The sequence below is a fragment of the Crocuta crocuta genome, unplaced genomic scaffold (assembly GCF_008692635.1).
Source record: "Crocuta crocuta isolate KB4526 unplaced genomic scaffold, BGI_CrCroc_1.0 scaffold231, whole genome shotgun sequence".
In the NCBI taxonomy this organism is placed as follows: domain Eukaryota; kingdom Metazoa; phylum Chordata; class Mammalia; order Carnivora; family Hyaenidae; genus Crocuta; species Crocuta crocuta.
In genome coordinates, this window is record NW_027528357.1 from 6499435 (window position 1) to 6519926 (window position 20492).

General features: G+C 39.4%; 1 protein-coding gene across 1 annotated transcript in view; it reads left to right on the forward strand.

The window, feature by feature from the left end:
• The window catches only part of KLHL14 (kelch like family member 14), a 100096-nt gene that overhangs the window by 1036 nt on the left and 78568 nt on the right, over positions 1–20492 (forward strand). The gene's annotated exons all lie outside the window — the stretch shown is intronic.

Here is a 20492-nt window from a genome sequence, read left to right on the forward strand (position 1 = left end):
GAGCAGGAAAGGCCAGAGGGAGGGGAGGTGGCAGAGGGGAGGGGGAGAGGGATGGGCTGCGTGGGAGGCTCCGGCAAGCTGAAAACAAACACAAACAATTTAGACTGCGTGCGGAAAGTTGATTTCTGAGTCCATTAAAGGTCAGCAGGGAAGCGGCCTGCGAGCCGCCCTGAGCGCTAGACAGCCCGTGCTGGGTCAACATCCCCAGAGCAAGAAATGTGGGACTTGTGGACTGACATTGACAGGCAGGTGGGGCCAAAGGCCGGGGCAGGTACAGGTGCAGCTTTACCACCCTCTCTAACCAATGCTCCCTCCAAATCTCAAAACGAGCTTGCTTAAGGAAAAGGATTCGGCGCTGACAAGTCCCCACCCCACTCCACCCCTTTCCTGCCTTGGGCGAGCGGGAGCGCCCTGGGGATGCTCCCTGAGGAGAGCTTTCACTCTTTCCGTCAGACACTCAAGGTTTGTGGTGGTGGTTGTTGTTGTTGTTGTTGTCGTCGTCGTCTAGTGACTGAGGTCTGCTCCCTTTGGAAGTTAGAGCTCCCAAGGGTTTTGTCTATTCGGGTCACTATTGGACATTCTGGCATCACCTATCCAGGCAAACTTTTCTGTCTTGTGGAAAGCCTTTCCTTGTCACTTTTAAAGGAGAGCAAAGCAAGAGGTTTCAGGGTGTCAGAGTGAACCGGGCCTCGCAGCTTCCATCTCTGAGGGGAGACAGCTGAAAATTGGGAGGAGCGCTGTCATCTGGCTCCAGTTAGGTCCTTGTACCTGTTCTGAAGTCACAAAGAAGTTGGGGACGAACTTGTCTTTGCTCTTCGGAATGTGTCTGTGTGGACACATAGGGTTTCATGTCAAAGGGGAGAGAGAAATGATGCCTTCTTAAAATGTTGCTGAGTTGTTTGCTTGTTTGTTTTAACGTAGGAATTGACAGTCGTGTTTCATTGGCTCCAATTTTAAAACCTGTTTTAATGAGCCCTCGCAGAGGGTTTCTTTCTCTTTTTAGAAAAGGGAAGCAGTATCTTCTCAGTTTCTCATGATAAAACAATATCACTTCAGATGCCAGGCTACCCCAGCCTAATTCAGCAAAGTATTACAGGGTTTTAAAAAAATGGCATTTTCCCATTCAAAGGGATGTCTAAAGCGGGGGGGGGGGACACTATGTGCAGCTTATGGAGTAAAAAAATTTTTTTTAGTCATCATGTTTCTACTAGACCCAGGTACCCAGGTAGCAACGTTTTAAGAGAAGGAAGATAGTGTCTCCCGCTGTTTAGACAGCGCTGGTGTTCAGGTGAGGCCCACAAAGATATGGGAAACCTTGGACTCACAAACCTAAGTTGATTTTCTAGTGTTTGTGAGAGATGAGTTCATGAACTATGTCAAAAAATGACAGTAGGACAATAGCACAATCAAGAATCCAGACCCTTGTGTACCCGAATAGCGAGCACAGGAGTCTAAGTAGAAACAAGAGCATGAAATGTATTTTTATTTTGTGAGAGCTCTTCATTGCTCTAAAGATCAAAACTTAGTGTGATGGGCAAATGTCACCATACCACTGGGCACTGCTGATTAATATTCTGTAATCTTAACTTTCATCACTTCTCAATGACCTACAGGTATACTTAATTTAGCATATATTTTACATATTCATCCAAAGAATTCACAAACAACACAGCTGTAGTCCTGAACATGTATTTATTCATATTTTTAACAACATGTAAAATCTAGTATAAATTCAGAAACCTACAGCGATAAGAAGATTAGGACTTAACTTGTTTTAAGAACGACTGGGGGATATGAGCATTACAGATCTGATCTTGTAAAGAATTTCTGAAGCCCTCGATGCACTTGTGCCTAATAAGTATGTTCTAGGGTCCAGTGTTAGAACAGTTGACTGTCAAAATGCAAAATCCATTTTCCACCTTAGTCTGGCTTCAGTCTCCCAGCTGGGGCCTGCTGGCTCTGTCCTGGTGGATGGCTGAGATAGCAGGCTGCCTGGCTCCGTGACGACACCTTCCAGCTTCACTGGGCCATATCATTTGAAGGATATGTAGTGGCGTCTGACCACTAAATGCTTACAAGTGTCATGAATGCTGCAAGAATCTGATACTTCTGCGGCAGGAAGAAAAACTGTATTTTTCCTTAAAAGCAGAAGACACAGAGAAGAAAACAGTTCATGTGAACCTATTGTTGATCTCAAAGTAATACAATTTAGATTTTGTTCCATTATTGATAACTGTGGCATTCTAATTTTTTGGGATTAATTACGTTGTTCTAATTCTAATTCGCAGAAAGAATGTAAGATGAACCATCAGGATCTTCACTTTAATGTAGACAAAAATGCTATAAGTTGTAACCGATAGTATTATATTGGCCCATTTATTATAGCATCAGCATAATATAAAAATGTTCTCTTAGACTTACATGTAGTTTAACAGAAGGATAAATATGTTGAACAATTGCTTTTGCAAACACATCACTTTTATTGAAGGCAATTGCATAATATTTATTACTTTTTATCCACCTAAATTTTTAAGATCTAAATATGAAAGAATTCCTCAAATTCAGGCAAAGAGTTGAAAAAATTTAAATGGAGTTATCTGTTGGAAAAAGTACAAAATTTGAGGAAATAGAATAACTTCACAAAGAATTTACATATTTAAGAATACATTTTCTCTATAGAAAGTAAGGCTATTAATGTAATAACAATGTTTTTAATATTCTTAAAGACTACTAAGTGATTTTGAATTTTTATTAAAATAAAGCAACCCAAACCTAAAGACTTAATATATAAATAAAATTTTTAATCTTTGCTCTAGTTGTTTAGTCTTTCCAAGTATGCCATTTATGCTCAGATTTGTATTTTATCTTAGCAAATTAAACATTTAGAATAATAAATTAAAAATAAGAGACTTATTACATGATGTTCAAATATATGCATTACTAATTTAAGAGAAAAGGAACTGAGTAGACAAAACTTAAGACATTTAAAGTCTTATTTTTTTTTGCAAGAAATAAAAAACTTAAGAAATAAGCTCTTGAAAAAGTTTCTGCAAAAGTCATTATTAAAAAGCTTCAAAAGCATGAAAATTCAATTTAATAAGTGACATAACATGCAATGTTTACGACATTAAAAAGTAAATATCAGAAGACATATATTCTAAGTTTAGCTTACATAATCCCCAAAGTATCTTTTTTCCTTGTAGTTTTAAAAACTTAATGTATAATTTAGTAGTCATTCAAATAAGTCAATTTGGACTGGATTCATTACCTTCCTGTTTACATTTTCATTGGCTCTCACACAATGTAATAGTTAAGGGAATGCTCATTGAAAATTGAAAGAATTAAGACTATAAAATAAGAAAACTTCAGCCTTGCACTTCACCAATGTGTTCCTCAATCTATGTGACTAATGCACATAACAAAAGCCTATTGAACCTACAAGAAAACACCTGTCATAGAAAAGCATTCGTGAAAATAATCATATTTTTAAAAACATTTAACCATCAGCTATTCCACTCCTATGTACAGTCCTGTATGGAAGTGTACTTTTCCAGAGATTATATTTTATAGAAGACAGAAGGCTACCTTATAAAGATTTTACTCTCTAAAAAAGTCTATTTAAAGATTTCACAGAAATTAATTTGAAATCCATTTAAACATCAGAACTACAATTATCTATTGGCTAAAATGACTTGTAATGATTAAAAAGCCATTAGCTTTCCTAATAACACAGTTTTGATTCCTGGCTTTGGTGCTTAAAAAGTGTTTCTTTAAATGTAGAACAGTATTTTCGATTGGTTCTCCTCATAAGGCCTGAATAACAACCTTAGCAAAGCAAACTAATCTTGCATCCATGTATTCTCTAAATTGTTACTTCCTTTTATATCAATTTGATACCCTCAGATTAGAAGTTGTTAGGTACTTAGATTTTTGTATCAGAAGTTACTCAACCATTCAGAATACAATTTGTTTATTATGTGAAACAGGACCATTGATTACAAAATTATATCACAGGTATGGGAGCCAAACAGTTATATCCTACAATCAAAAGGCAATTAGAGCAGATATTAATGTGTTGTATTGGCCTAGAGAATTTACTGACAAAAGAGAACATGTTTAAAATTTAATTCGTACTTGTATTTATTCCATATTTTTGAACATGTTGAGTTTCACTCATTACCATAGCTAATTTCTAAGTATCTCTATTTTCTTAACTGAAAATGACAGTAAAAAAAAAAAAATGTTCCTTTATTTACAACAGCTACTTCATACCCAAGGATATTCTAAGCATTTTACAAGCATTAACTTATTTAATGCTCAAAAGAACCCTAAGGAATGGATACTATCATTAACCTCTTTCTGTAGATGGAAATACTGAGACACAGAGAAGTTAAGCATTTTGCCCATGGTTGCACAGCTGATAAGTGGTGGAGCCAAAGTCTGAGCCCTGGAAATATGGCTCTTGAGTCCGTGTTCTCATCCACAGTGTTCTGCTTCTTGCTATGAGCTTCTCCGTGCGAGGATATGATCTAGTGACCATCCATAGAGTTATATATAGACCCAAGACTTTCCTTTTGGAAAGAAACTTAAGAGGGTTAAATATTAATGTATCTGACTTTAAAAAAAAAGTTAAGGAAGGATACTGTTCTAGGCCTGGGGTCAGAATTCTTTTTTCTGTAAAAGACCAAACAGTAATTATTTTTGGCTTTGGAAGTCACAGGATCCCATTCTTTCCTCGTAGCACAAAACAGCCAAGGACAATATGTAAATGAATGGGCATTGCTGTGTTACATTAGGATGCCACCTGTAGGCATTGAAATTTCATATAATTTTCACATGTTATGAAATATTATTTGTTTAAAAAAATTTCCCCCACCATTTAAATATGTAAAAACCATTCAGGGCATGAGAGGCTACTTAGAAACTGGAGGCAGGCTGGATTTGCTCTGTGAGTCATAGTTAGAAACCTCTGTCCTAGGCACTTGGGATACATCAATGAACAAAATGGACACAAAATTTTGTCCTTATTCTAGTGGAAAGAATCCAAATGATCTTTCTCCCTCTGCTTGGAAAAAATACAAGTCTCGATAATTCTACAAATGCCAAATTAGTTTCAACTTTCCATAGTAAGACTTAAGAATTTAAGTAGCAATCTCAGGAAGGTAAATAGTAATTAATTTAAAAAGTGAATGAACTGCTCATTTTTATCGAGCATACTATATATAGAACCAACTAGCATAGATTAGTCATTATTCAGAAGAGGTTTAAATATCATTTATATGGTATTTTAATGATTTCTAGTAGGAAATTAGTCAGATACATTTAACACATTGCTAAGATTGACGTGTATATATCCAGCAGACTAATCAAGGCACATAAATGAGTACATGAACAATTATTTTTCTAAATGCCATCCTATATCTCCAGCTGTTTTGATCAACCGTAAGTGGTGTCAGGACTCCTGACTTTGGAGTGAATTTACCAGATTGAGAATGCCTGTAGCACCCCTCTGCCTTCTCCAAAATGACTAACCTCTGGAGGAGCACTGTTGTAGGTTTGTAGGTTTGGTTTATGTGTCTGTCTCCCTTAGTAGATCAAGTGCCTGACCTTGATCTAGAAATGTGAGTTCAGTTGGAATTGACATTGGTCTTAAATATAATTGAAGTGAACACTTAGGATTTGGTTCTGTTAAGTGTGAATTGACAAAGCCAATGCTGAAATAAAAACGAAGGTTATTTTAAAGATGATTAGACACACATGTACTGCTGTTTACCAATAATAATAGTAACAATCACTATTGAGCACCAACCATGAATTTGACATATTACCTACATTGTTTCTAGTCCTTATAATGTTATTTTTTTCTTTTTAACTATTGGAAATTGAGGCTCAGACAAGATCAATAATTTGTCTAATTATCTAGATAAAGTTGAGTTGGAAGTCGGTCATCATCATCTGAAGAATACTCCTTGTTATGAGTGTATATTACAAATAAGGCTGGGACAGATAACAAACTCTAATCCAAACCTTTCACACTTTTGTTTTATCACACCACAGAAGAGATTAAAAGTTGCAACTTCAAACCATCCAAACAATGATAAGGAGTGAGAGAAATATATTAGAAACCCAGAATCCTTTACCATTGGTCTACCATACCTAATTATTAGTTCTGAGATTAAAGTGCTATGTAATGGGTTGCTGGGATTTATCACCACGAAATGAGCATACTAAAAATACAATGAGCCAATATATTTTAAATAAATCAATAAAAATAAGAACTTTCAATTTAACTATGACAAATAATTGTGAAAATAGAACAAACTTAAACAAAGCCTAGGTGCCTGCATTAGAACCAAGAGGATTTTTTCCCCTAGCTTTCTGTGCACTGAGTACTAGAGTGGTATCAGCTTTGTTTCTGTGAGGACAATAGCTATTCACATTAGTGATACTTATAGGTGATAAATACAACAGGTAGGAACCAGAATTATTAAAAAAAAGCCTGTATATTCTAATAACATAAAATATGATTACTCTAATTGGAATTTTATTCTGTTTATATTTTGTTTCAAGAAAATCATTTTAACAATTGTTATGCCATAAATGTTTATACCTTCTGTCATTCACTTAGAATTTCAGAAAATATATTCATTGCTATGTCCTTTCCATTAACTTCCAAGATAATTCATGATGCATGAATTACTAATGATGATTTCTTTAAAAAAGAAACACTATTATGATATAGGCAGGAGAATGAGTTTAACCAGAAGAAGGACTCTCAGTTGTAACACAGATGAAATAGTGAATATGTCTGTTTCACTGTGAATATTAAAACAGCCTATCTAGTCACAAATAATATTAACAAAAATAGGGTTAGGACTATTTGCGACACTAGAATTAAAGCAGAAAGGTAGTAGAGAAAGCCTACAATAGTGGGGAAATGAAAGTACTGAATATTTATGATGCAAAGAGAGAAAATGAATCCTAGGGAAGTGAAAAAGAAGAAAAAGAAGCAGTAAGGAAAATACAAGGCAATATAGGAAATCAAAGAAATTATTAGAATATAAAGCATCTGAAAAAGAAAGAAGAAGAGAACTAGCAGTACAAGAAGATGGGCAAGGAAGTTCTAGAGCTTGGAGAGTACATAAGTGTCAATATTTTTTTGACAAAGAAGTACAAATTTAGAAGCATTTAAGTCACTGCATACCCAACTTACATAGTTTACAAGGTTATAGATAGTGTTTCATTGAAAAGAAAAAAAGTCAGTCCTTAGAAGAAACAAAACAGGATGTTTCACGAGAAAAAAAGGCCAGTTGTGGTATCTTCACTCCTATGATTCAATTCAGCTCAGTAATTATATATTTGTAATCTGAGTTAATCAAGACGTTTTATTAAAAACTCTGTGTTCTTCGGGTGCCTGGGTGGCTCAGTCGGTAGATCATCCAACTCTTGAAATCAGGGTCATGTTTCAAGCCCCACAATGGGTGTGGAGCTTACTTAAAAACAAAAACAAAACCCTCTGTGTTCTTGTGCTAGTTAATGCAGTAGTTTCAGAAGTGTCAGAGTTCAAAGGGGACAGTCTGTTATGCCAAAGGAGGAGATGAAAATATATCTACCTTTCTTGTAAAAATCATCTTAATAATAAAGTATCATTGGAACTGGCAGAAGACCTGAGAAGCAAGGGGACCTTCATAAACTTGGGCAGCTTTTCTAAACCCATGCCTATGACCACCCAACTCCGACAATGGGAACTTGGGTTCATGCATTGCATTATACCACCAACAAGAAGTTCTGTGGACTGTACCCCAAGCTTGTATTGGCATATTGTTGATTCTATGTAGTTTACAGTGTACGGAAAAAGAATAAAAAATTACATAAATTAATCAGACCTGTAATACATGCTATAGATTAGCCAACTGCCATGTAAGAGGACAACATAACCGAGGGCTATAACCTCGTCAGGGGGGCCACAGTAGACTTTCTCTACAAAGAAGTTTAAGATGAACCTTGAAAGATGAGCTATCCAGAGCGATGGGTCTGGAGGAGGGCATGGTGTGCCTCCCAGGGAAAGCATATGCTAAGAGAAGAGAATACGCATGAGCACCAGGTAGAGAAAAGTTTGGTACCTTCTGTAGACCAAAAGAAAGTACGTATGGCTAGGGGTTATGTGGGAAGTGTTGTCCAAATCATAGGATTTTCTAGTACATGACTGAGATCCACAGTGGAAAAAAATCAGCATTTTTTGTTGTTGTTAATTTGAACTGAGACAATAAGCAATAGCATGGTGGAAACACTGCTTTTGAAGTCATAAACTTAAATATATGTCCTAGCTCCACTTTAGCTGAGCCCCACATCAGTAAAATGTGTTAATAATATAGTTCTACCTGCCAGGGTTTTGGTGAAGATAGGCTGAGACAATGAAAAAAAAAAACCCATATAAACAGAAAATGCTATTTAAAATCAACTTACTAATTTTAAAAGATACATTAAAAAATTTACTCGAATATGTTTTTGCCTGTTAAGAAATCTCTCGAACATATCTGTGATTTCACTGGAGCACAGAATTAGTCAGAGACTCTTAAGACCAGAAGAATGAAGTAGAGGGAACCCGAAGGTGAACACAAGGGCATCAGAAGGAAGTGAGAAAATTAGACTTTCTGATAGCTCTCAGTAATTTATATATAATTCTTCAAAGGGAAAATGATGGCCTTTTTAGGTGTAAAAGCCTTCCGTTTCTTCCATTCCTAGAGGAGAGTCCCTCTTCTTTTTAATCTCATAAAGTCAAGCTCGGAGACTTCGTTTTCTGCTGTCCCTGAGCCCCTCACGTACATATGTCAGGTCCTGGGCTCCCAGCGCGCCTGTGAGCGGTTGGTAAATTGCACCTGCGCAGGGACTCTGAACTTCCTCAGAGCTCAGCTGGGCCACCGTATGGAGACTGGCTCACTGAAGGCTGCAGAGAAGTGAACTGAAGAATTACAGTCGGTTTCACTTCCCTGCCTTATGTGCCTTCAGGTGCCTCTGAAGACAGGCGAGGCCCGTGAAATGGAGAGGAGGAGGAAGAGAGACAGCACCAATATTAGAGAAGAAAGAGTCCTTGCAGATGTAGAGGCATTGTGGAAAAATGCGGATAGATGGATGTGCGTACGTGTCTGTGTGCGTATCCACAGCCAAAGTGCATGTTGCTGGGTGCCAGCTTTGAGTTTTTCTGTACAGAGATTTCCCAGATGGGTTTTTAGCAGCTGAAGGTCTATTTTGTATGTGGGTGTGGATTCAGGACAGTCAACAACTCAGTCTGGCTCTGAGTGAGGCATTATTGGGTTGGGAAGGTCAGTTTTTTACCAAAAGACAATAATCGTGTTTGTAAATCCCGCATAGAACAGGCAGCAGACCGCTGTGTGGCTCTGATTTTCACACCCCTCAAGACCAGCCACACCAGAACGTCCTGGGCAAATGGAAGGGATTAGAGGAGAGAATGTAATACCTGTGAGTCTGAGAGGGAAACTCCGAAGGAAAGAAGTCAATGCTTTACTATGCACACTAGGACCTCAACACTTTCTACTTCATACGCATTCACAGGGGTTCATTGATACTGTGAAGGATCTCAGGCAATATTGGTGTATTATACAGAGGCAGGAGTGTGTGCCTCGCAGCAAAGACCAATTGGGTGGATTGGTAACTATAATGACTATACCACAACTGTCAGAGACAATCTCTGTACTCTCCCTATTTGAAGATTTTCCCAATCGTTCACTCCAAAATGGCATTTGTAGGTAGGGACTACAAAGTAAAGCTAGGAAATATACATATATGAATAAGGGAGAGAATATGGCATAAGAGGAGGTAGAAATGAAATGGTTATGTTATAATGCAAATATCTTAAACAGTTCTATGGCATAGTAATTAAGACCCAAAAGTCACACCGATGTGGGTCAAATCCTACCTCGACACTCATAAGCTGGCTTTCTTTAGGTAGTTTACTTGTTTTCAGATTGCTTCCCTATAAAGTGTACATACTAATACTCACTTCATTTGGGCAGTTCAATGTTTGAAGAATGTATGTACAACACTTAACGTGGTGCCTGGCGATGAATACTTAGTAATTGATAGATTTTATTTTTATAACAGTAGCTCTACTTATATCTATTTTGCTTTTCTGTTTACTTGTTAGGACTCCTAATTCCATACAGCATGTTCTTTCTAGAGCTGGATTCTCATAGCATGAATCCCAAGTGTTGCTCTGATTGTGATAATGTTTCTGCTAAAAGTGTCCATTTTATCCACTCAAAGTTCTTTGCGTGAACTACAGAACTTAGGCCAGTCTTGGAGTCTGTTCTATCCTCTTGATCCATCTATGTCAGCAATTGGAAACGTTAGAAAAACCATGGTAGATTCATGTTGAGTGGCTTTATTGCAGTGTAACTTACATAGCATACAATTTGTTCATTTAAAATGTAAAACCCAGTAGTTGTGGAGTTGTGCAGCCGTCACCACAATTAATTTTAGAACATTTTTTCACCCCCCCCCACAAAAGGCCCTTTATCTGTTAGCAATCAGCCCCCATCTCCTCCCTGCTCCCCTCAACCCTAGGCAACCACTAATCTACTTCCTGTCTCCAGAGACCCAAATATTGCTTGTTCTGGACACTTCAGATAAATGGAATCACACAATATGTGGTCTTTTTGATGGGATCCTGTCATGTAGCACAATGTTTTAAAAGTTCATCCACATTGAATCATGTAATAGTACTTCATTGCTTTTTGTGGCTAAATAGTATTTCATTGTATGGATATAACACATTTTATTTACCCATCAGTTGATGGACATTTGTATTATTTCCACTTTTTGCTATTATAAATAATGCTGCTGTGAGTAATGAAAGTACAAGATTGTGTATAGATCTATGTTTCCATTTCTCTTGGAGATACACACACACACACACACACACACACACACACACACACACACATACACACACACCTGGCAGTGGAATTGCTGGGTCATATGGTATTCAGTGAACAATGAACAAATGTTTCACCTTTTGAGAAACTGTCAGGCTGTTTTCCAAAGCACCTATGCCACTTTGCATTCTCATCGGCAGTGCACGAAAGCTCCAGTTTCTCCACATCCTTGCCAATGCTTGTTGTCGTCTTTTTTGACCATAGTCGTCCTTATAGCTGTGAAGCTCTAGCTCATTGTTGTTTGCATTTTCCTCATGGCTAGCTATGTTGAGCCTCTTTTCACGTGCTTATTGGCCACTTGTTCATTTAGCTTTGAAAAATGTCTATTCAAATCCTTTGGCCATTTTTTAGCTGAGCTGTCTCTTTTTTACTGAGTTATAAGCCTTTGAAGCATTTTTAGGAGTGCTTCCTGTGGTTCCTGCATCACAGCCAGGGCCCACCTTCTGCAGGAATTGGGTGTTGTAGCTGATGAGAATGACAAGAAAATGCATGCAGATATACATTGGAAAGCTCTCGGGGTACTTTTGTATGACACATATGTCAGTTACGGAAACTCTGGTGTTGGGTATGACAGAAGAAAATATCTGTGGTTGATTTTGTTGTTATTTGTTTTCTTTGTGTGACAATTTTGGCTTTATATTTACTGAGGCATTATATTTCTCAACCGATAGTTTGGACTTGGTTTAGCAAAAATTTCATTCAAAAAACTATCCGTTAATTAATTTATTTAAATTTTCTTAGAGGTACATAAGAAATGTTTATTCGAACTATGTTTACCCAATAATTACTTTAGGGAAATGTGGTAAAATTCTTTGGTTGCTGAGACCAGAAAATGAGGTGAAATTTCTTGGTTGCCAAGACAATGATAACTCAGAAGAGTCGTTGCAGAAGAAGAAGAAATATGTAAAAAGACAACAAAACTGCAAAACACATCCTCTCAATTGGAAGGGGAGGCAAAAGAGTTCCTTTTGGGGATCAGCAGGAAATAGTACAGCCCAGTATTTCCAGTCATGGCTGGGTTTCAACTGAGGGCTTCACTACACATATTATCGAGGCAGTTTCTGACATGGAAAAGCTAAATTCAGCATGAGAGTAACTTGTCCACTTTCATCTTCCTTTGCTACAGTCTCCTTGCAGTTTTCTTCAGGGACAAAAAATACCTGCTACTCTTGACAAGAAATTACATTTACGACTCTTAGTAGGCTAGGTACTATTACTTCACTAACTGTTGCTTTGAGTGTATAGATATGGAAGTACGTTCAGCAGATTGTTTCCTAAACTTAATGTTTATGCTTCTGGATGGACAGTTTCTATTTTGATTATTAATCTGTTGCTTTCTGTGAGGTTTATATCTCCATTATGTAACAAAGAAGACTCCAGGCCATCATAGATCTGGGTGCAAAGTGGTAGGAATTTTAGCATGTATTTCATTATCTGGATATTCAAGGGGACAAAGTGTTATCAAAATATATGATAACTTTACAGTTTTTAGTATGCACTGCCAACAGATCCCATGAAAGCAGGTAACCTCTTCAAATTGGTCACTTGTGTGTGTGTTTAGAAAACAGCCACCTTTGTCCATCTGCGGAAGTCTTACAGAGAGAAGGTACTCATTCTAGGCAGTCACTTCAGTATCCCTAGAAGCCTAACAAACTCCAACTGTCACTGAGACATTCTTATAGTAAAAAATTGGGAAGAGAGAAAAGCAGACAAAGCAAAACTGAAATATGTGAACATCACTGCAATGCACTCCAATAAACTCAGGGCTTGTGATTTCTCCAGACTTAGGGCACAGCAAACTAAACCAGCAGCAGGTAGTCTAAGTAAAACTCTATTCCGGGGAAGAAGCACCCCCTGTACAGAAAGGAGCCCCTCAAGCCTTCTATCAGCCTCGTCAAACTGAGAGCCCAAGTTCTAGAAAACAACAGTGTTTTTGACCTAGAAAGGATAATTCTCAACTCTGAAAGATTTTTCTGGAAAATGTTTCACTTTTTTTATGGCAAGGAAACTATAGAGTCTCAGAGCATAAGAAGCATTTAGAATTTCTGAAAGCACAAAGAAATTCGTGTCTGTGGCTTTCTAGACGCTAAGTAGAGTCTGCCACAAAAGCATACGCGAATCACTTCTCTCCATTGGCCATATCTGTTATTATCCATCCTAGTCGCCCTTCCTCTGCTGGAACATTGTTATCCATTAACATTTACTGCATATGCACAGTACTTGAGCACCAAACAGAGGAGTAGATAAGGAACCTGCCTCCCCGTATTCCAAATCTCCATATATAGTGTAGCTGGTAGGCTGCTATAAAGTAAAGTTATTCTGTGGTGAAATTAGGAAGCTCCTTTCTCAAGATGGTTGTGCAAGTTTGACCATAGAAGGCTCCTTCTCAAGGGTCAATTTCCAAAAGTGAGTATGAGACTCATTGGTCTCTTCTGCCCCGTGTTCCTGTTGGTAGGACAGTTGCTAGGAAGTCTAGATTAGCCTGCTCGAGCTGCCATTTTAGAATAAAGCAGACTAGGTGGCTTAATAACAGAACTTTCTTTTCTCCCAGTTCTGTGAGGCTGGAAGTCCAAGGTCAAGTTGCCAACAGGATTGGTTTCTGGTGATGCCTCTCTTCCTGGCTTACAGACAGCAGCCTTCTCACCGTGTTCTCACACAGCCCTTCCTGTGTATGCACTGGCAGAGAGAGTGAGACAGAGACTTCTGGTGTCTCTTCCTCTTCTTATAAGGATGCCAGTCCTAATGGATTGGTGCCCTATCCTTATGACCTCATTTAACCTTAATTACTTCCCAAAGACCCTGTCTTCAAGTACAGTCACATTGGGGGTTAGGGCTTCAACATATAAATCTGGCAGAAACAATTCAGTTTATAACAAGAGCCAGTAAGAGGATCCAGGGATTTGAAAACAGGTTAGGGAAGCTAGCTGAACTGTTACTTTTCAACTAGGTCTATACGGCAAAGTTATATAGGCAATTGAGCAGTGATCCAACTCAGCAATATATTAATAGCTCTTCCAGCAATACAAAGCTATAAGACAAAAATATCCTCTTTCCTCAGTCTCAGAAAGTCTTGCCTGAATCCGTAGTTCTCTTAAGACTCAACAATAGAGATTTTTAAATAAATATATCTTCCCTGGCCCTACCTCAGAGATTCTAAATAAACTGACCAGGAATGTGGACCCAGGAACCTGCATATTTAGCAACATCCCAGGTGGTTTTGCTACTGGTGCCTTTTGGACCACACTTTGAAAATCCCAAGACTAAACCAAAAATTGCTCCTGTTTTCCAATTTGCTACATATCTATAGAAGAAGGGAGAAAATCCTAATCCTACTGAAAGACAAGTCTGAGGGAAATGTGTTGCAAAATTCAAAGTACTCTGATAAATGGACATGAGGAGAGGGGGAATGAGTGATAGAGAAGGCTATTTGAATTACCAGCTCTGAGGGATTTATTTCCTGATGATGAAATTGGGGTACCTACCGCACCAGAGAATTCTCAGAATAATTCAAGCCACACACTACAGTGTCCACAATTCAGTTTTAGAGAACGTGGTCCATTTTCCCAGGATGATTTGTTTCTGCCTGCCAAAACTCTGATAACGGAAGAGGATAGTGTCATAGACCAGCTGATTGGGAGGGTGCATGAGGCTTCCACGCAGATGCCCTACGCACGCACGGGGAACATTAAAGAGTCTCTCAGCCTCACTGAGCCCTGGAGCTAGGGCTTCCTTTAGCATTAGCCCCTCCAGGGCTGGTGGAGCAGCAAGGAACAGAAAGAACTGGCTCCCCACAGGGAGGGAGAGGAGAAGAGGAGCAGGATAAGAGATTCCTATTTCACCCAAAGCAGCAGGGTGTCCCTAAGCTGGATCCCACAAGCCACACCTCATTGTCTCCACAGCACACACACCCTGGGCCTGCCTCAGTCCCTTGCTGCTTATCTACCCAAAAGTAAGGGTAACCTTCTTCATTTGTCTTAACCCCAGGATGGTTTGATAAAATTATTCGTCTCCTAAAATCAAATTCTGGGCCCATCTAGAAGGTATTAGCTGAAGCTCCCTTTCCTTGAGTTGAAGATGGACACCTATGTGTTGCCGTGAATATTCCACAGGAAGCCTGGAGTAATATATTCGGTTACTAACTAACTTTTCTCACTGTCTTCCTGCGTGGCCACTCCTGCAGTGACTCTCCAACTGGAAAGAGCCTGCTTGGCAGGAGGCTGGCTCCAGTTCTTCCGAACAAGCTTCCTGGCTTCCCCATGAGAAATCTCTCCCCGGAGTTAGAGTAATGGATAAAATCAGGCTCTAGATCACGAGGTAGGATCTAGCCACTGCGCCCCTCAGCATCAGCGGAACGCTGATTCCTTCGGAATGCTGACTTTGTTCATCTTTTCATTTTGACCATTGCGTCCTCTCGGAGACAAGTAACTTTAGCCGGGTATGTTACATCCTGAACTTGAATTTTCAACACCATCCTTATGTCTTTCTGCACTTTTTCTTGTGCAGCAGGTACCAGATTCCTCAGGTCAGGAAGTCACTCCATCTCTTCAAAAAGCGGGCCAGATGGGCTGGAGAGTGAAAGAAAGAGAGAGAGGGAAGTCTCAATGAGACTGGTTCTCAGGAGGCTGCACAGTCTAACAATGGAGCTTTATTTGGGGTTTAAGTGCAGGCATTAGTTATGAGTCCATCACTAGAGTGAGTAATGCTGTATCTCCTTTTGTTACCAAGCTACACAGAGCCCCAATGGCTCCTCTGTGATGGGCTGCATAGAACCGCTTCTCCCTTGAACAAGAAGAGCTTTCTCCTATCGCACGAACAGTGGTTGTCCCTGCCAGTGTGTTTGGTAGCAAGCCTCTGTGCTAGTGAGCAGGGAGAGCCGGTGTCCCCCTTGCAAGCACGAGGATTAGTCTAGGAGGTAATACTTGCCACTCAACCTCCTCACAGGGATGCAGGGAGGATTAATGAGATGCTATTTCCATTGCAATTTATGCTCTTCAGAAGAAAGGCACTAAGTACTAGGTATTAGAATTAAGGATTATATAGGTAATCAAGCAAAGAAGATATTCAGCTGCTTCTAGTTACTAAAGGAAGCTCTAATCTGGGAGGTGTGGAAGGAGGGGCGGGGAGAATGCAGTGAGCATCAGGTTGGCCGGAAGCCATGGTCCCTCATGAAGCAGAGGACCCAGGATGGAGTGTGAAGCGCTATGTACAGTGTAAACATAGACCTGTTCTGGCCCTTCAGGCTTACGATCGAAGCCTCAGGAAGGCCTATATTTCATGGATTCAGATGAAGGGTTTTTTGCCACACCGGCCTCTGCTACCATTAACCAGTCTGCAGGTTTGGTCCCAGAGGAAAGTGGCAAAAACATGAGCAAACTACCCCATCCACATACAGGAAGACACGGCCACATTCCTAACTCACCCCGAATGTGTATGGGCCAGGAAACAATTGTGGAAGACCCTGGCAAGCCACAGGGGCTGAAGTAAGAGTGTAGGAGAGGGAAGGTGGTTATCTAGGATTGCGACGTGTCAGTAAAGAGGTTGATCTTGCAGCCAAACACATAACTAGTGGCAGGGTTGGAATGTAACCCAGTTTTTAGAGGTCCACATTTTAAAGTCCTGGTTTCTTCCATTCATTATAGTGTGTCCTCAACTATGATTACTGACCACTGGTTGGATGTGAGACAGTTTCAGATGGTACACAAAAAGCTCTTTCTAAATTTATTGTAGTAGGTTAGATAATACTTCATTTAAATTTTTTTAATGTGTATTTATTTTTGAGAAAGAGACACACAGAGCATGAGTGGAGGAGGGGCAGTGAAAGAGGGAGACACAGAATCCGAAGCAGGCTCCAGGCTTTGAGCTGTCAGCACAGAGCCCAACGCCGGGCTCCAACCCCACTAACAGCGAGACCATGACCTGAGCTGAAGTCGGACGCTTAACTGACTGAGTCACCCAGGCGCCCCTTTCTAAAAATTTTTAATGTTTATTTAATTTTGAGGTATTACTACATTTGAGCATGTATTAGAAATAAACAATTAACCCATGAAGCCCATAATTCATAAATGTAATTGCGTAGAGCAGTAATTCTCAATATTCCTCTATGTTAGAATCACACAGAAAGCTTTAAAAAGCAAGCAAACAAAAACCAATGCTGGGTCCCCGCCCTGGGTCGTTAACCCAGAATCTCTGAGAGGTTGCCCCCATCCTAGACGCTTTGTAAAACTTTCCCAGGCGATTCTAAAGAGCAACCAGCCCTGGGAACCGCTAGGATAGAATGGTGTTAAACATTTTTTTAAGTGAGTAGTTTTATGTTGTTTAATTTTATTTTTTTAGTGAGAGGTTTTCAATAAAGTATTAAATAATATCAGTGTGTGAATATAGCAAATATCATGAAGGTTCTCTATTGTGCTAATAACTGAAATTGGATAACATTTCTCTATTGTGCATAGTTCCCATTCCATGAGACAATAGTAATCTCAAAGAGCAAGAGAAAGACAGAGGCATCCAATGAGAATCATGAATGTAGTGCTATGACCACGGCGAGACTGATGATTTGGACATGCGCAAGTAGGCATAAGACACAAAAGGGCTTGGGGCAGTGCAAAGGCAGCAGGTTAGATCTGGGTGTTTGTCAATAAGACTGTTCCCCAGAGTATTACCCTCTGACTCTCCCACCGTATAGTTCAGAAACACGACTTTTCCTCGTGTTTCACCATCACACTCACTGACTGGAACTTAAAACAAGTGAGAGAGGAAAAAAATATGATAAAGAAGCTGTAATGATGCATTTCTCGAAGGTCAGATTACCAGTGTCTCTTCACCCATTTGTTCTTTTGTTTATCATTTCCTCATTCACACAAGAAGTATTTATTGACCACCTACTAGATGCGAAATCCTTTTTGGTTTTAAGTATTGTCAGAATTTTTCTCAGTGAGCATGAATTGTCTTTATGATATGATCAAGCAAATCTTAGAGTTACTTCCATCTTAGAAAAATGGAATAATGTGTGCAACTGACCCCTCCGCAGTCATCACGCAGTCAGACTCCCGGTGGCAGAATCAACGTCAGAAGATGGGAAGCTAAGGTATTTTCAGTTAGACCTGACCCTGAGAATCACAGAAGGGTTGGTGTGAGAAAACCCTAGAGATATTTCCTCTGTGAAATAGAGGAAATAAAACCCATCCTGAGGCACTGGAAAAGATGCCCAAGCCCTTTTTCCTCTATTCTTTCATCTGTTAAATGGGGATAATGATACTTTGTGTTTACCTACCTCAGAGAGGCATTATCAGGTCTATTTAAAGCCTCTTCCGATGAAAGCTGCTGTGTAATTACCAAGAACAGCTATGATAAAGAAACCTAAATACAACAGCAAATCAGCTGGAACAAATTCTCAAGGGAGTTTACTTCTCTGGAAAATTTTAAGAAAAGGGTAGCAGCTGTCCTCTGGGGACTTTAGGGGACCATTCTAGCTGGAAGTTTAGGGAAGGCTAGCTGATTTTCAAAGTCTCCTCCTGGCCAATCACTCCGGATCTTCCTCTCCTTACTTTTCCCCAAGGTCTAAGCAATTTCCATCTGAAATTCCTCTTTCAAGTTTCTTTCAGACGTTAACTCAGAAACTCTTTTATCCCTGAAAAGAATCTCAAGGAAGGCATTTATTTACCTGTGAGAGAGAAAACGGAAGTTACAACGTGGGGGAAATATGCACCCTGTAGATGATAGGTAATGGGGAATTATTTGATAGTTTTTCAGAAGAAGACTGAAGCAGTTGATCCTTAACATCAGGCTTTGCTGAAATTCATTTGACAAAGCTGTGGAGGGGAGATTCAATGGCAGCGCAGGAAGGAGAGACTCCACTGCTACATCAGCTTGGGAGAGAGCCAACCTAGCTGAGTCAGGCTAATAGCGGTCTGACTGGGATGAAGAGATAGGCTCAGGAAACAATACGGCTCTAGAATCTATAGGACTTTGCAAAACATTGACTATAGCAAGAAAATGGAAGAAGAGTCAAGATTCTCATAAAACCTGGTGACTCAAGGAGCACCTGGATGGCTCAGTTGGTCAAGCGTCACCCTTGGCTCAGGTCATGATCTTACAGGTTCGTGGGTTTGAGCCCTACAAGGGGCTCTGCGCTGACAGCTCAGAGACTGGAGCCTGCTTCGGATTCTGTCCCTCCCTCTCTCTCAAAAATAAATAAACATTGAAAAAAAATTTTTTAAACTTGGTGACTTGGATACAGTTTGGTGACATCTTCAACAGAGAGAGAGAGATGGCAGACCAAAGGGTGAGCAGGTTGAATTTGTTCACGAGATCTGGATCCACAGCCCTGTAGTAAGCCCAGTGGTTTTATATTTTCAAGAAACTTGCTTATGCAGTAAAGATTCTGGCTATTTATAAACAGCACAACCTATGGTTTCTGAAAGGCTTCTAAGCAATATAAGAAAAAGCCAAATGCCAATGATTGATTTTCACATGAGTGATTTGTAAGCTTAATAATTATGCATAATAATATTTGTTATTGCTTACCGATTGATTACCATGGGAGCGCCATAAATATTTTCCATATGCGACCCAAATGTCAGCCAGTGGCTTCCCAGATCCAGTAAAATTGGTGTAAACCCCACCAATCTCATGGCCAGTGGAAACCCAAAACCATCCTCACTTCTGTGAATCCCTGGGGGTTTGTGTCATCCTGGCTTTTTCTGCCTCCCAGACCACCAACATACATCCCTGCTGTACCACCAGGTGTGAAATTGCCCTTTCACTCCCTGCTAGTAGAAAATACCAAAGCATCATAAGTTTCGTCAAGTCCATTGAAATTGGAAAGTAATGGAAGTAATGGGAATGAGTCATTCCCTCTACTCTTCTCCAGCCTCTCCCTACTGGGCTATGTCGGAGGTATCAGTTTTTATCTTCCTCCACTATGCAGAGACACTCAGTTTTCAAGGCATCAGCAGCACAAAGTACTTTTCATTTGTTAAAGGGACTGACTCTAGAAGGTGATTTTATTCACACGTAGCAATCATTTATTTTCCCATTACACTTAACCCTCACAACACTCCCACTTTACAGATGAAGCAACTGAGGTGTAAAGAGATTGAATACTAAGGATTCAATCGTATGTCAATCAATTGTCAAAACGTATATCAATACAAGGATATAAACGTATGAAGTGGTAGAAAGAGAACTTAAATCCACTTGTGGCTGACTCTTAAATTAAAATTAACTTGGCCCTTAGAGAATGGGAAAATGATTATCTATTCCAGTTTACTTTCCTACTTCACAACTGCTTAGTTTTCCCATCAAATCTCTAGGTTTCAAACAACAACAACAACAACAAAAAGCTGTATACTCCTAAAGGCTATATATGAGTATATGAGGAACTCTAGAGTAAAACCCCAGTGAGTTAGTATTATTTCAGAGAGAACAAGCTATGATAATTAAAACATCTAAACAAAAGAAACACAACACTATTATTTTTAAGTAATAAAACTTGGACGGGGGCATAGGCACACTACCTTATCAAATCTGCAAGTTACA